Source organism: Anomaloglossus baeobatrachus, chromosome 7 (genome assembly GCF_048569485.1).
Source record: "Anomaloglossus baeobatrachus isolate aAnoBae1 chromosome 7, aAnoBae1.hap1, whole genome shotgun sequence".
In the NCBI taxonomy this organism is placed as follows: domain Eukaryota; kingdom Metazoa; phylum Chordata; class Amphibia; order Anura; family Aromobatidae; genus Anomaloglossus; species Anomaloglossus baeobatrachus.
The window spans coordinates 18,491,642-18,506,602 of NC_134359.1; positions in this window are offsets into that span (position 1 = coordinate 18,491,642).

Here is a 14,961-nt window from a genome sequence, read left to right on the forward strand (position 1 = left end):
CGTTTTGCAAAGCGCGGCCCCTCTGTGATATCGTTTCGCCGTAGACAGCGAGGGGCTGTGTATAAAAGGGCTATTTATTTAATAGGACGGATGAATTTGGCAGCTCTAGACCATGTGATGCGGGCACTGAAAAGGTTAATGAGCATCGGACTCTGTAATAAATTCCTGGAGTGGAACAAGCACATTTATCGTCTCCATTGTCCCCCAGCATTTACACACTTGCGGCAGACCTGGCTATCTCCATTAACATGATGCATTGCGTGTTATTTAAAGCCATATTAAGAGGAGGAGGACTGAAGAGCGGCACATCCAATATCCTGAAAGCACTTCATTAACTCATAAGCGCCTTGCTGCAAAAACCGCTCTCTGGAGAGACTTAATCAGAGAGGCATCCGCCAAATGGGGCAAAGGAGGGGGCGCCGGGAAATTAAAGTGGGCTTGTCTTCTTGGAACTGGATCACCCTTCCCCATGATTGGCTCTGTTGGACCAAGGTTGACCTATAAGGAGGTGCTCCGATGGGGACTGACAAGCACAAGGGTGACCCCTTGCTACAAAATGTCTTGTTGACCTTGGACCGCGGGGGTCTTTGCCTTGTTATGTCAGGTGCTATCTTATGCCATGCTGTTGCGTTGTACAATGCTCATGGATATGTGCTGGTTGTCTCAGCCAATGCAGCTTCAATATGTACCCAATGGTGCCCACTTGGCAAAGACTTCCATTTGCAACATCAGCCATTCCAATATGACGGCCGTGCACTGGGTTTCTGGACGCGGCTCAGGAGCTGTTATTCTGCAGCTACATAGTTCAACCCCTTAGATGCCACAGTCATTTATGCCAGCAGCATTTAAGGGGTTGGAAGTAGGGAAAAAAGATAATGGGCTGAATAATGGCTAATAGGGGAGAAACTGTCACGTGTATAAGGACAGGCTCAGAATTAGTGTTCTCTTTTACCATTTACGACGATACACATTTAAACGTTGCTTTTTTTCCTTTGGGCATTTAAGGGTTAATTCCCTCCCTGGTGCAGCAGCAGACTTGCTCAGCTGTCATCAGTTGAGCACATCCAGGCGGTATGTAATCCCTCTGCTTCCTGGAGAGGTTGCTGGTTACTCTGTTCAGTTAGGAGCTAGCCAAGGAGCAGAGAGGATGTGTTCTTACGGCTGCTGCTGGGATTGTTTTTGGTAGTTGTTATTCTACCTCTTTTTTTTTTTTCTTTTTTTTTTTTTTTGTACCCTTACCTGTTCACCTTGGTTATCCACTGGTGCAGGTTTTAGTTGTGATTGAGTTTTTGCTTACCCTTGCCTGCTGTTCTGTGTTGGTGGGTTGCTGGGCTCCATCCGGGCCAATCCCCTGAGTGGTGGGGGACTTAGTCATTAAATCTACCGTCGGGATAAGGGACAGCGCTGGGCCCTAGCCGCAGGGTCAGCCTTGGAGCCCTGTGCCATCCGTTCCTTCTCTCGTTGCAGAAACAAACCCAAGTTGGGAGGTACGGTGCTCCAAAAAGAAAGAGGGACCAGAGCAATAGTCTACAAGCCCATCAGGTAATGGTGTACCGGGGATGAGACGTAGATGGTAAAGACAAGGGTTGGGTAGTGATGGTCACGCAGGGTGGGTACAGAGAAGGGTGGTGAGATGAGCCAAGGATTCGGCAATGGTGAAGAAGCTGAGATGAAGAACAAAAAGACGCCCACCATCGTGAGCCCCATTGTGGTGCCCGCTGCATCATGGGGAGTTCCTCTGTCATGCAGATCCCTGCGGATCAGAAGGGATCCATCATCCTAGCTGGAATATTTAGTATTACACCGTCGCCTGCAGCCACTCAGGAGCAGAAAGGAGCGTCGGTGATATTTTAGCAGGTTGAGGTTTTCCTCGCCACTATCCACATCCTCCATCTCAGTATTGATTAGCCGGTGACAGACATGTTGTGTTAGTATGTGCGCGTGTCGATACATTGCCCCCGGCTCCCACCATTACTCACGACGTGGGGACGGATGGGAAATTCATCAGGGAGGTAAAGACACAGGACCCGGGAGTGTGATGGGGGAAGGGGTGACAAATTGGTCTGCGCCCATCAGATATGATTGATTGAGAGGCAGAGATTATGAGGATTAATAATTTCCCAGGAAAGAAGTCAACGGGATTTTTTTGGGGTCATCATCATCTCGTCTGAGCAACATCTAATCTTCATTATAAAATGTTACAAAAGTTAATAAGCTGCAATGGAGACAATTCCAGCGTGTACAGTCATCTCTGACCAGCGCAGAACGTGGAGGCGCAATCACAGACAAAGCTTCACGAAAAATATCCTCTTAAAGGGACACCGACCTGAAAAAGTAACGAGCCAATACAAAATAAGGAATTTGTTATTTGGGACATTAAAATTTTAGAATTGTACATGTGGATTTCCTCTGTTTAAGACGAACTTTTGTAAAGTATCGGAATTGAGAAGTGTTTAATGTCAAATGGGAGAAACTGTCGTCTATCATCAGCAAAAAGGCTAAAGGAAAAGAGAGAGTTAAAAATAGAGACTTCAAAATATAACAAGGAAAACAAAGAAAGAATAATGATACTTTGTTTCAAATTTGAAACTGAAGAAATCTAATAAGAAAACGTTGTAGGCGATTCACTTGTAGTTTATATTCTGTTTCCTTACGGTGAATGTATAACACTTTGCAAAAGAGGAATCAGCTAGACAAGGATCACATGACCACATATCGTACCCAGAATGCTTTTCTAGCACAGGCTATGGTATAGTCCAGCCAATGAGGAGGGACACAAGTAAAACCTGAATAAAAGCCTAAGCAGGAAATGCAGCTTTGTGGTCAATGTAACTGACTCTCCTTATGAGTAAGCATATAACTGAACGCGAAACGTACGTAGAGGTCTGAGGGTATATCTGGAGAAGTCTGTGAGCATCCGTGGCTTCACCCTGAGTAAACCTTTGTTACATCTTTAAGCACTTAGCACTTTTGGTATGTTATTCTGAAATCCCCCTTTGTATGTGCACTACTGCTTTCATAGCGGCATGATTTTGTATGAGGAATTCAGAACTCTCCACTGTTAACCGGTTTCTCTTTTTGGGCTGTGTCCCAGGGTGCTCATTCCCACCATTTATTTTCATGTGTCGTATTTATCTTTTGTATTATTCATTCATGCTTGTATTGATACTGTGATGGTGGGATATGGGGGGAGGTGTATCTTGCTGTACAGATTCCTATTTTAAGCTTGGTTCACTGTCCATTATTTGTACTGCTTCTGTGTACATTGTATTGTTTGTAAGTAATCACCCCCTATAGTGCAAGGTTATAGCCTCTTGAGGCGCTTTCGTCCCTGGGTGTGGGGGGAGGTGCGCCTAGAGTCCACCTACTGTGCACTCTCTGCTTACCTGTGGGATTTGGCAGTCTGTTGGGGAACTTGAAGGGAGAAAGATCGAACCTCTGGGAGAAATTGGCTTCTCAGAGAGACCTGGATATTTATCGCTTACTGGACTATATTTGTATTACTGGATTAATTTTAGACTCTGTTTTGTGGATTATGTTATGGACCATATGATTTGCATGGAATAAATGCTCTTTGGATTGTACCGCCATCTCTCGCTCTGTTGATTGTGTGATATGGGAGAAGGACCCCATCACAGATACTATTGACTTTTTTATCATTGTTTAAATAAATTTGTGACTTTGTATTGACCATCAAACTCTTTTCTCTTTGTGTCTGTACTCATCATCTATATACTGCACCACAGAGGATACAGTGCCTTGCGAAAGTATTCAGCCCCCTTTAATTTTTCAACCTTTTCTCACATTTCAGGCTTCAAACATAAAGATAAAAATGTTAATGTTCTGGTGAAGAATCAACAACAAGTGGACACAATTGTGAAGTTGAACAAAATGTATTGCTTATTTTAAACTTTTTTAAAAAATAAATAACTGAAAATTAGGGTGTGCAATATTATTCATCCCCTTTACTTTCAGTTCAGCAAACTCACTCCAAGAGTTGATTGAGGATCTCTGAATGATGCAATGTTTTCCTAAATGACTGATGATGATAAATATAAGCCCCTGTGTGTAATCAAGTCTCCGTATAATGCCCCTGCTCTGTGATAGTCTCAGGGTTCTGTGTAAAGCACAGCGAGCATCATGAAGACCAAGGAACACAACAGGCAGGTCCGTGATACTGTTGTGGAGACGTTTAAAGCTGGATTTGATTACAAAAGCGATTTCCAGAACTTTAAACATCCCAAGAAGCACTGTGCAAGAGATCATATTGAAATGGAAGGAGCATCATACCACTGCAAATCTACCAAGACCCGGCCGTCCATCCAAACTTTCATCTCACACAAAGAGAAGACTGATCAGAGATGCAGCCAAGAGGCCCATGATCACTCTGGATGATCTGCAGAGATCTACAGCTGAGGTGGGAGAGTCTGTCCATAGGACAACAATCAGTCATACACTGCACACATCTGGCCTTTATGGAAGAGTGGCAAGAAGAAAGCCATTTCTCAAAGATATCCATAAAAAGTGTTGTTTAAAGTTTGCCACAAGCCACCTGGAGACACCAAACATGTGGAAGAAGGTGCTCTGCTCAGCTGAAACCACAATTGAACTCTTTGGGCACAATGCCAAACGATATGTTTGGCGTAAAAGCAACACAGCTGATCACCCTGAGCACACCATCCCCACTGTCAATCATGCTTTTCTTCAGCAGGGACAGGAAAGATGGTTAAAATTGATGGGAAGATGAATGGAGCCAAATACAGGACCATTCTTGAAGAAAACCTGTTGGAGTCTGCAAAATACCAGAGACTGGGACAGAGATTTGTCTTTCAACAAGACAATGATCCCAAACATAAAGCAAAATCTACAATGGAATGATTCACAAATAACCGTATCCAGGTGTTAGAATGGCCAAGTCACAGTCCAGACCTGAACCCAATCGAGAATCTGTGGAAAGAGCTGAAAACTGCTGTTCACAAACGCCTCCATCCAACCTCACTCAGCTCCAGCTGTTTACAAAGGAAGAATGGGCGAGAATTTCAGCCTCTCCATGTGGAAAACTGATAGACACATCCCCCAAGCGACTGCAGCTGTAATCGCAGCAAAAGGGGGCGCTACAAAGTATTAACTTACAGGGGATGAATAATATTGCACGCCCCAATTTACAGTTATTTATTTTTTATAAAAGTTTAAAATAAGCAATAAATTTCGTTCAACTTCACAATTGTGTCACTTGTTGTTCATTCTTCACCAGAACATTAACATTTTTATCTATGTTTGAAGCCTGAAATGTAGGAAAAGGTTGAAAAATTCAAGGGGGCTGAATACTTTCGCAAGGCACTGTACATCCTCTATATACTACACGACACGGGACACATCCGCTTCATACTACACTGCACAGGACACATCCTCTATATACTACACCACACAGGACACATCCTTTATATACTACATCACACAGGACACATCCTCTATACATTACACAATACAGGAGCAAAATCTATATGAAATATGGTTAAAAAATCAAAAAACCCCTTTAAGGCTGAAGTCATAAATTTTGTAAAGCGGCCCCTTGCTGTATTGAAGCCTCATAAAACTTTTTTTTGTTTTTAGTCGCCAAGAAACGACAAGGATTCTGGCATATGTGCATTGCAAGGAGTGAGCTGAATGTGAGCAGCAGCCGCCCCGAGGCACAGACCATGTGTTTAATGTTAACTCCAGCTCTGGATTCATGTTTTTGTCATGCAGCTCAGTGCTGCTATAAATCTTTGGCATTAAAACGAGAATACAGTCACAGATTATGTTCTGCAGTTCTGACCCGAAGAATCTTAATCCTACAATATAGAACATTTATGGAAACCTAAGAGATAAACTGTCTATAGGCAGCCATTATATTCTGCTGGAAGGCAGATTGCAGCGACAAGAGATGAGAATGAAGCATCTGGAAGATTCACACCTACATTTTTATTTATTTATTTTTTGCCTTGTTTTCCTTTTTCATAAAAGGATCTAAAATTAACAGAAAAGAAAACAACTCTGCGCTCATAATATTGACATTTTCTTCTTTATGTAAGGATAATCACACATTTCCACTTGAAGAATACATGTTTCAGTTGCTGTATGTATAGTTCATGAGGAGTAACACTTTCTGGCTATTATATCACTTGTAGTCTGCATTTGTAACAGTTTTTCCCTCTTACGACTCTATCTGTAATTTTCAGTTGTCTCTGAGCTGGTGAGTGCATAACAGCTAATATGATGTCTCCCATACACAGCACACACATCCATGAGAAATCCTGCTCTTCTGCCTCTACGTAGATATGTCAGAAGAAGCAGCAACGCATGGAGTACATTATACAACAGCATGGAGTGCATTATACAGCAGCATTGAAGACATTATACAGCAGCATGGAGGACATTATACAACAGCATGGAGGACATTATACAGCAGCATGGAGGACATTATACAGCAGCATGGAGGACATTATACAGCACCATGGAGGACATTACACAGCAGCATGGAGGACATTATTCAACAGCATGGAGGACATTATATAGCAGCATGGAGGACATTATATAGCAGCATGGAGGACATTATACAGCAGCATGGAGGACTTTATACAGCAGAATAGAGGAGATTATACAGCAGCATAGAGCACATTATACAGCAGCATGGAGGACATTACACAGCAGCATGGAGGACATTATACAGTAGCATTATAGAATGAAATAAGTAGCTGTAATCTGATCCCTCAGTGATCTCGCAGTCCATCTTCTTTGCTTCCAAGATGAATTCAAAGATAATCTGTCACCAGGTTTCTGCTTCCTCCATTGAGATGTAAAAGCAGAGACCCTGATTCCAGTCATGTATCGCTTGCTGGGCAGCTCGATACAGTTTTAATAAAATCCCTTTTTTTTTCCCCTGTATATCTATCAGTTCTCTGCATTCTGAGCTCTGTATAACCCCGCCCACACCACTAATTGGCTGGTTTCTCTGGCAGTTTTCTGCCTATGCACAATGTACAATCAGTAATAGGGGCGGGGTTATACAGAGATCATGAATATGGAAGACTCCATGGCAACAAGTCTATTAGTTCATTAGTGAGAATCTCCTGCTTATAAAACTGATTTTATCAAAACGAAAGCAAGCAGCCCAGTAAGTCAGGATCTCTGTCCCTACATTATAATGCTCTCAGATTAAGTGCAAAAAGCCTAAAGACAGATTCCTTTTAACAGATTTTCTGAGTGAATTGTGAGTTCAAAAAGTAACAGGGGAGTAGAAGAAGTGGCTCATAAGAGGAGAATCAGGAGAAATGGCTCATATGTAGAGAAACAGGGGAGAAGTGGCTGATAAGTAGAGAAACAGGGAAGGAGAAGTGGCTCATAAGTGGAGAAACGAGAGTAGAAAAATTGGCTCATAAGTGGAGAAACAGGGGAGGACAAGAAGTGGCTCATAAGTGGAGAAACAATCATATTTCGATGAGTTATTTTACTTTTCCTTAGATTTCTCTGCACTAACATGCAAAGTTTGTACAAACTACAAAAGCTAAATTAATTTGCTGTTGATTTGCTGGAATTTTTTTTTATTTTTTTAGTGCATCTAATTCTCTTTCTGGAAAATATTTTCTCGGAAGCTGTTTCAGAGATCTCTCGTGTCAGAATGTTTCCCTTGGTTTATAGGTTTAGTTTGTATTAATAACACTTCATCCTGAACCTTTTCCAAACTTGCAACATATTTTGAACAGGTTTCGATCACGCCTTTCCTTTTCATTTCCCTCTTACCTCCAAAATTCAAAATTCTGCAGCAAATATACCAGCTTGAGATTTCCCGACTGTTAATGGTTAATGTGCGTCCCATATGTCACCAATGTATCTAAGGGTACTTTCACACTTGCGTTATTTTCCTTCCGTTACAATCCGCCCTTTTGGGAAACAGCGGAATCCGTTAACGGATTCCGCTGTTTCCCATAGACTTGTATGGTTGACGGATTGTACCAAAAGGAGCTGCGTTGCTTCCGCTGGGCGACGCTCCGTTGCTTCCGCCCAGCGGGAGGAACGCAGCATGTAACGTTATTTTGAGCAGCGGAATCCTCTGGATTTCACTGCGCATGCTCTTTTTTTTTTTTTTTTTTTTTTTTTTTTTTAAATCAAACTTTATTTTGGCTCGCGGTGGCCGAACGTTCAGCTGAGCGCCCGGCCGTCGGCAAGCGACAGCGCTCAGCTGAATGACCGGCCACCAGCATGCCCGGCCGCCGGCATGCCCGGGCGCCGGCAAGTGACAGCGATCAGCTGATCACCCGGCGGCCGGCTGCAGGGAGCGATCAGCTGATCACCCGGCGGCCGGGAGCGATCAGCTGATCACCCGGCAGCCGGCTGCAGGGAGCGATCAGCTGATCACCCGGCGGCCGGCTGCAGGGAGCGATCAGCTGATCACCCGGCGGCCGGCTGCAGGGAGCGATCAGCTGATCACCCGGCGGCCGGGAGCGATCAGCTGATCACCCGGCAGCCGGCTGCAGGGAGCGATCAGCTGATCACCCGGCGGCCGGCTGCAGGGAGCGATCAGCTGATCACCCGGCGGCCGGGAGCGATCAGCTGATCACCCGGCAGCCGGGAGCGATCAGCTGATCACCCGGCGGGCGGGAGCGATCAGCTGATCACCCGGCGGCCGGCTACTGGGAGCAATCAGCTGATCACCCAGCGGCCGGCTGCAGGGAACGATCAGCTGATCGTTCACTATAGTCTGCCGCTGGTAAAACCGGGAAAAAAAAAAAAAAAAATCAAAACGAATTGCGTTGTTTTGCAGCATCCGTTGCATCCGTTGTGTCACTATATGCAACACATCCGTTGCATCCGTTACACAACGCAATGCAACGGATACCGTTCAACGCAAGTGTGAAAGTAGCCTAATATACAAAATGAAACAATTTTGTAACTTTTTTTGTATACATCTCCATGGTTACAGCCCACAAACAAACCCCCTGTGTAGTCTGCTCCTGTGTTCCCTATACTACATCTGCCCCAGACATTAGAAAAAAGCAGCAGAAGAATAGAAAGTATTAATGTGGAATTTGTTTGTAGTTTTCCGCTATAGAGACACCTATCTTTGTAAATACACAATCATTGGATATTCTCTATCAAAGTTAATGTAAATTTGATGCCTTTTTATATTTTAGATGTTTTGAAGCAATTAAAAAAAAAAGTTTGGCAAAAGAATACATACCCTTTAAATCAAACCTAGGAATTCTGGGAGACAACCACAAGGTTGGGATGACTTAGGGGTACTTTACACGCTGCGACATCGCTAGCAATTGCTAGTGATGTTGCGCGCGGTACCACCCGCCCCCGTTGTGTATGTGATATTGTGTGATCGCTGCCGTAGCGAACATTATCGCTACGGCAGCGTCACACGCACATACCTTGATAGCGACGTCGCTGTGACCGTCGAACAATCCCTCCTTCAAGGGATTCCTTCTGCGTCATATCGACGTCATTACCGCATCACTAAGTGGCCAGCCAATAGAAGCGGAGGGGCGGAGATGAGCGGGACATAACATCCCGCCCACCTCCTTCCTTCCGCATTGCCGGTGGACGCAGGTAAGGAGATGTTCCTCGCTCCTGCGGTGTCACACGGAGCGATATTAAGGAAATGAACGCCGTGTCAACGGTCACCGTTTTGGAACGATTTTGTGATCGTTGATCGTCGCTCCTTGGTGTCACACGCTGCGATGTCGCTACCGGCGCCGGGTGTGCGTCACTAACGACGTGACCCCGACGATATATCGGTAGCAATGTTGCAGCGTGTAAAGCACCCCTGAATAGCATTTTTTTTTTTTTTAGAAAGTCTTGGAGGGCCTAATGGGACTTGTAGTTTTCTCCTAGGTGACGATCGACATCTTTGGGGTACACAGAGTCCTCTATGTGATATATTGGGGCTTCTCCTCTTGAACTCTTTAGGCCGCTTTACACGCTGCGATCTCGCTAGCGTGCGTACCTGCCCCCATCGTTTGTGCGTCACGGGCAAATCGCTGCCCGTGGCGCACAAAATTGCACGGACCCGTCACACTACTTACCTACCTAGCGACGTCGCTGTGACCGGCGAACCGCCTCCTTTCTAAGGGGGTGGTTCGTTCGGCGTCACAGCGACATCACTAAGCGGCCACCCAATAGAAGCGGAGGGGCGGAGATGAGCGGGACGTAACATGCCGCCCACCTCCTTCCTTCCTCATTGTCGGCGGCAGCAGATAAGGTGAGGTTCCACGTTCCTGCGGTGTCACACGTAGCGATGTGTGCTGCTGCAGGAATGACGAACAACATCGTAGCTGGAGGGACGATAATTGGGAAGAGGGAACATGTCACCGATGAGCGATTTTGAACGTTTTTGCAACAATTCAAAATCGCTCATAGGTGTCACACACAACGACATCGCTAATGCGGCCGGATGTACGTCACAAATTCCGTGACCCCAACGACATTGCATTAGCGATGTCGTAGCGTGTAAAGTGGCCTTTAGTCTTCTCGGCTTCCATATTAGTTAGTAGTACAATGCGATAGTAATGTCTCAGTAATAAATGTCCGGGTTTAGATAACATTTATAATTCAGTGTTCGGCATTCTAGTGCACACAGATAAATAGTCCGGGACAAGTCTGTCCAGTGTTACATTTCTCAAGTCTCCTCCAGGGAACCCTTTGCTGAGCTCTCAGAACATCTCCTCGTATCCTCAATTTGCATGCACTCGTCCTAATTAGTAATAACTTGGCAGCACAATGTGTGATCTGCATTGCAGACTCGGGGTTAACATCTTATAGAGAAAATTAGCATTTCGGGGTCAATTACCGTCACTTGTAAAAAGTGTTATTTCTTCTTCATAAAATGCTTTTTAAAGACTTTTTAATTGTATCAGGATTGTTGAGAATTGATCAAGTAGTTTCTGCACCTTCCTAGGAGCCGCTGAAATAACTATCGGAAAATACAAACCCTGGCGGGAGTCGTCCTCCTGATTAAAGGAGAGAAAGTTTATATTTTTATTGTCTTTATTTTTTTTTATTTTTTTTTCATTTCAGTCAAATTGAAAATTACGATAAAATGAGCAACAGTTAGAGACGATCGAATCTTTGAAATTCTAATTTGCCAAATTAGTCAAACCTTTCCCGACTTTTCCCCCTTATTCTGATAGAGTTTGTCATTCTTGATTCTCTCTTTTTCTGAGCTCTTGTCACCTGATTTATTGCAATAAAGGTTGAGCTCAGGGCTGTTTTGGTCAGAAATTATATAAAAGGAGCTCAGCAAAAGACAGATAAAAGAATTACAAATGCCCTATCAAAACAAGCCCACTGATGGTTTCTCAGTTAACTCATGTAGGCAACAAGAATATAATAATATATATTTTTAGCCAAAAGTACATATATATATATATATATATATATATATATATATATACAGTTAGGTCCAGAAATATTTGGACAGTGACACAATTTTCGTGAGTTGGGCTCTGCATGCCCCCACATTGGATTTGAAATGAAACCTCTAAAACAGAATTCAAGTGCAGATTGTAACGTTTAATTTGAAGGTTTGATCAAAAATATCTGATAGAAATTGTAGGAATTGTCACATTTCTTTACAAACACTCCACATTTTAGGAGGTCAAAAGTAAATGGACAAATAAACCAAACCCAAACAAAATATTTTTATTTTCAATATTTTGTTGCGAATCCTTTGGAGGCAATCACTGCCTTAAGTCTGGAACCCATGGACATCACCAAACGCTGGGTTTCCTCCTTCTTAATGCTTTGCCAGGCCTTTACAGCCGCAGTCTTCAGGTCTTGCTTGTTTGTGGGTCTTTCCGTCTTAAGTCTGGATTTGAGCAAGTGAAATGTATGCTCAATTGGGTTAAGATCTGGTGATTGACTTGGCCATTGCAGAATGTTCCACTTTTTTGCACTCATGAACTCCTGGGTAGCTTTGGCTGTATGCTTGGGGTCATTGTCCATCTGTACTATGAAGCGCCGTCCGATCAACTTTGCGGCATTTGGCTGAATCTGGGCTGAAAGTATATCCTGGTACACTTCAGAATTCATCCGGCTACTTTTGTCTGCTGTTATGTCATCAATAAACACAAGTGACCCAGTACCATTGAAAGCCATGCATGCCCATGCCATCACGTTGCCTCCACCATGTTTTACAGAGGATGTGGTGTGCCTTGGATCATGTGCCGTTCCCTTTCTTCTCCAAACTTTTTTCTTCCCATCATTCTGGTACAGGTTGATCTTTGTCTCATCTGTCCATAGAATACTTTTCCAGAACTGAGCTGGCTTCATGAGGTGTTTTTCAGCAAATGTAACTCTGGCCTGTCTATTTTTGGAATTGATGAATGGTTTGCATCTAGATGTGAACCCTTTGTATTTACTTTCATGGAGTCTTCTCTTTACTGTTGACATAGAGACAGATACACCTACTTCACTGAGAGTGTTCTGGACTTCAGTTGATGTTGTGAACGGGTTCTTCTTCACCAAAGAAAGTATGCGGCGATCATCCACCACTGTTGTCATCCGTGGACGCCCAGGCCTTTTTGAGTTCCCAAGCTCACCAGTCAATTCCTTTTTTCTCAGAATGTACCCGACTGTTGATTTTGCTACTCCAAGCATGTCTGCTATCTCTCTGATGGATTTTTTCTTTTTTTTCAGCCTCAGGATGTTCTGCTTCACCTCAATTGAGAGTTCCTTAGACCGCATGTTGTCTGGTCACAGCAACAGCTTCCAAATGCAAAACCACACACCTGTAATCAACCCCAGACCTTTTAACTACTTCATTGATTACAGGTTAACGAGGGAGATGCCTTCAGAGTTAATTGCAGCCCTTAGAGTCCCTTGTCCAATTACTTTTGGTCCCTTGAAAAAGAGGAGGCTATGCATTACAGAGCTATGATTCCTAAACCCTTTCTCCGATTTGGATGTGAAAACTCTCATATTGCAGCTGGGAGTGTGCACTTTCAGCCCATATTATATATATAATTGTATTTCTGAACATGTTTTTGTAAACAGCTAAAATAACAAAACTTGTGTCACTGTCCAAATATTTCTGGACCTAACTGTATATATATATATATATATAATATATATATATATATATACACACACACACACACACATACATGCTAGCTGTACTACCCAGCTTCTCCCGGGTTAATTACTGCTGTTAACAAAATAGAATGTATTAACAAAAATGTATTCTGCACACAAAAACCACAAAACAAATAGATATAAATGTAATTGTCTGTCTCCCCCTCTGTATATATCTCTCTGTCTCTCTCTATTTCTTTGTCTGTCTGTCTCTTTCTCTGTCTGTCTCTGACTGTCTCTGTCTCTTTCTCCGTCTTTCTCAATCTCTTTCCCTGTCTGTCTATCTATCTCTTTCCCTGTCTATCTATCTCTGTCACTTTCCCTGTCTGTCACTTTCACTCTCTTTCCCTGTCTGTCTCTTTCCCTCTGTCTCTTTCCCTGTGTCTGTCTCTTTGTCTGTCTCTTTACCTGTCTGTGTCTGTCTCTTAACCTGTCTCTCTCTTTCCCTCTCTTTTCCTGTCTGTCTTTTTCCCTGTCAGTCTGTCTCTTTGTCTGTGTCTGTCTCAAGGTGTCTGTCTCTTACCCTGTCTATGTCTGTTTCTTACCCTGCCTGTGTCTGCCTCTTTCCCTGTCTGTCTCTTTCCCTGGCTGCATTGTGACACGCCAACATTCCATATAAGGGCGTGGCTGTGAATTCTTCTGAAGTTCTGGCTGCACTGTGACTCCCAGCTCTATTTGCTTTAATGGAGGCAGGTTTTTTGGCGAATAACTGTAAAGCGCGGGGTTAAAATTTCCCCTCAAAACATAGCCTATGACGCTCTCGGGGTCCAGAAGTGTGAGTGTGCAAAATTTTGTGTCTGCGACGGTGCAGATGCCAATCCCGGACACACACACACACACACACACACACACACACACACACACACACACACACACACACACACACACACATTCATACATACATATGCACATTCAGCTTTATATATTAGATGAAAAAAAATGACCTCAAAGTATCAATGTTCTTTATTTACCTGCTGCCAACTGAATACTCTCATGTGCTGCATCCTCCAGGGAGAGACAAGCTCCTGAAGTGATGGAGGCTGAAAACAGAGGGGCCTCACACACTCTCTCATACTGGTCACTGGAAGACTACATGGCTCCTCATAGCAAACAAATTTTCTGACTATCTGAAAAAAAGAATTATTGCTCTACATAAAGATGGCTGAGGCTATAAGAAGATTGTTACCACCCTGACACAGCTGCGGCACGGTGGCCAAGACCATACAGCGGTATAAGCAGACAGGATTCACTGAGAACAGGCATCACCATGGCCAACCACAGAAGCTGAGTGCACGTGCTCAGCGTCATATCCAGAGGTTGTCTCCTGAATAGACATATGAGTGCTGCCAGCATTGCTACAGAGGTTACAGGCATGGGGGGTCCACTTGTCAGTTCTCAGACCATGCGCTGCACACTGCAGAGGTTACAGGGGTGGGGGGTCCACCTGTCAGTGCTCAGACGATACACCGCACACTGCAGAGGTTACAGGGGTGGGGGGTCCACCTGTCAGTGCTCAAACCATACACCGCACACTGCAGAGGTTACAGGGGTGGGGGGTCCGCCTGTCAGTGCTCAGACCATACTCCGCACACTGCAGAGGGTACAGGGGTGGGGGTCCACCTGTCAGTGCTCAGACCATACACCGCACACTGCAGAGGTTACAGGGGTGGGGGGTCCGCCTGTTAGTGCTCAGACCATATACCGCACACTGCAGAGGTTACAGGGGTGGGGGGTCCGCCTGTCAGTGCTCAGACCATACACCACATACTGCAGAGGTTACAGGGGTGGGGGTCCACCTGTCAGTGCTCAGACAATACGCCACACACTGCAGAGGTTACAGGGGTG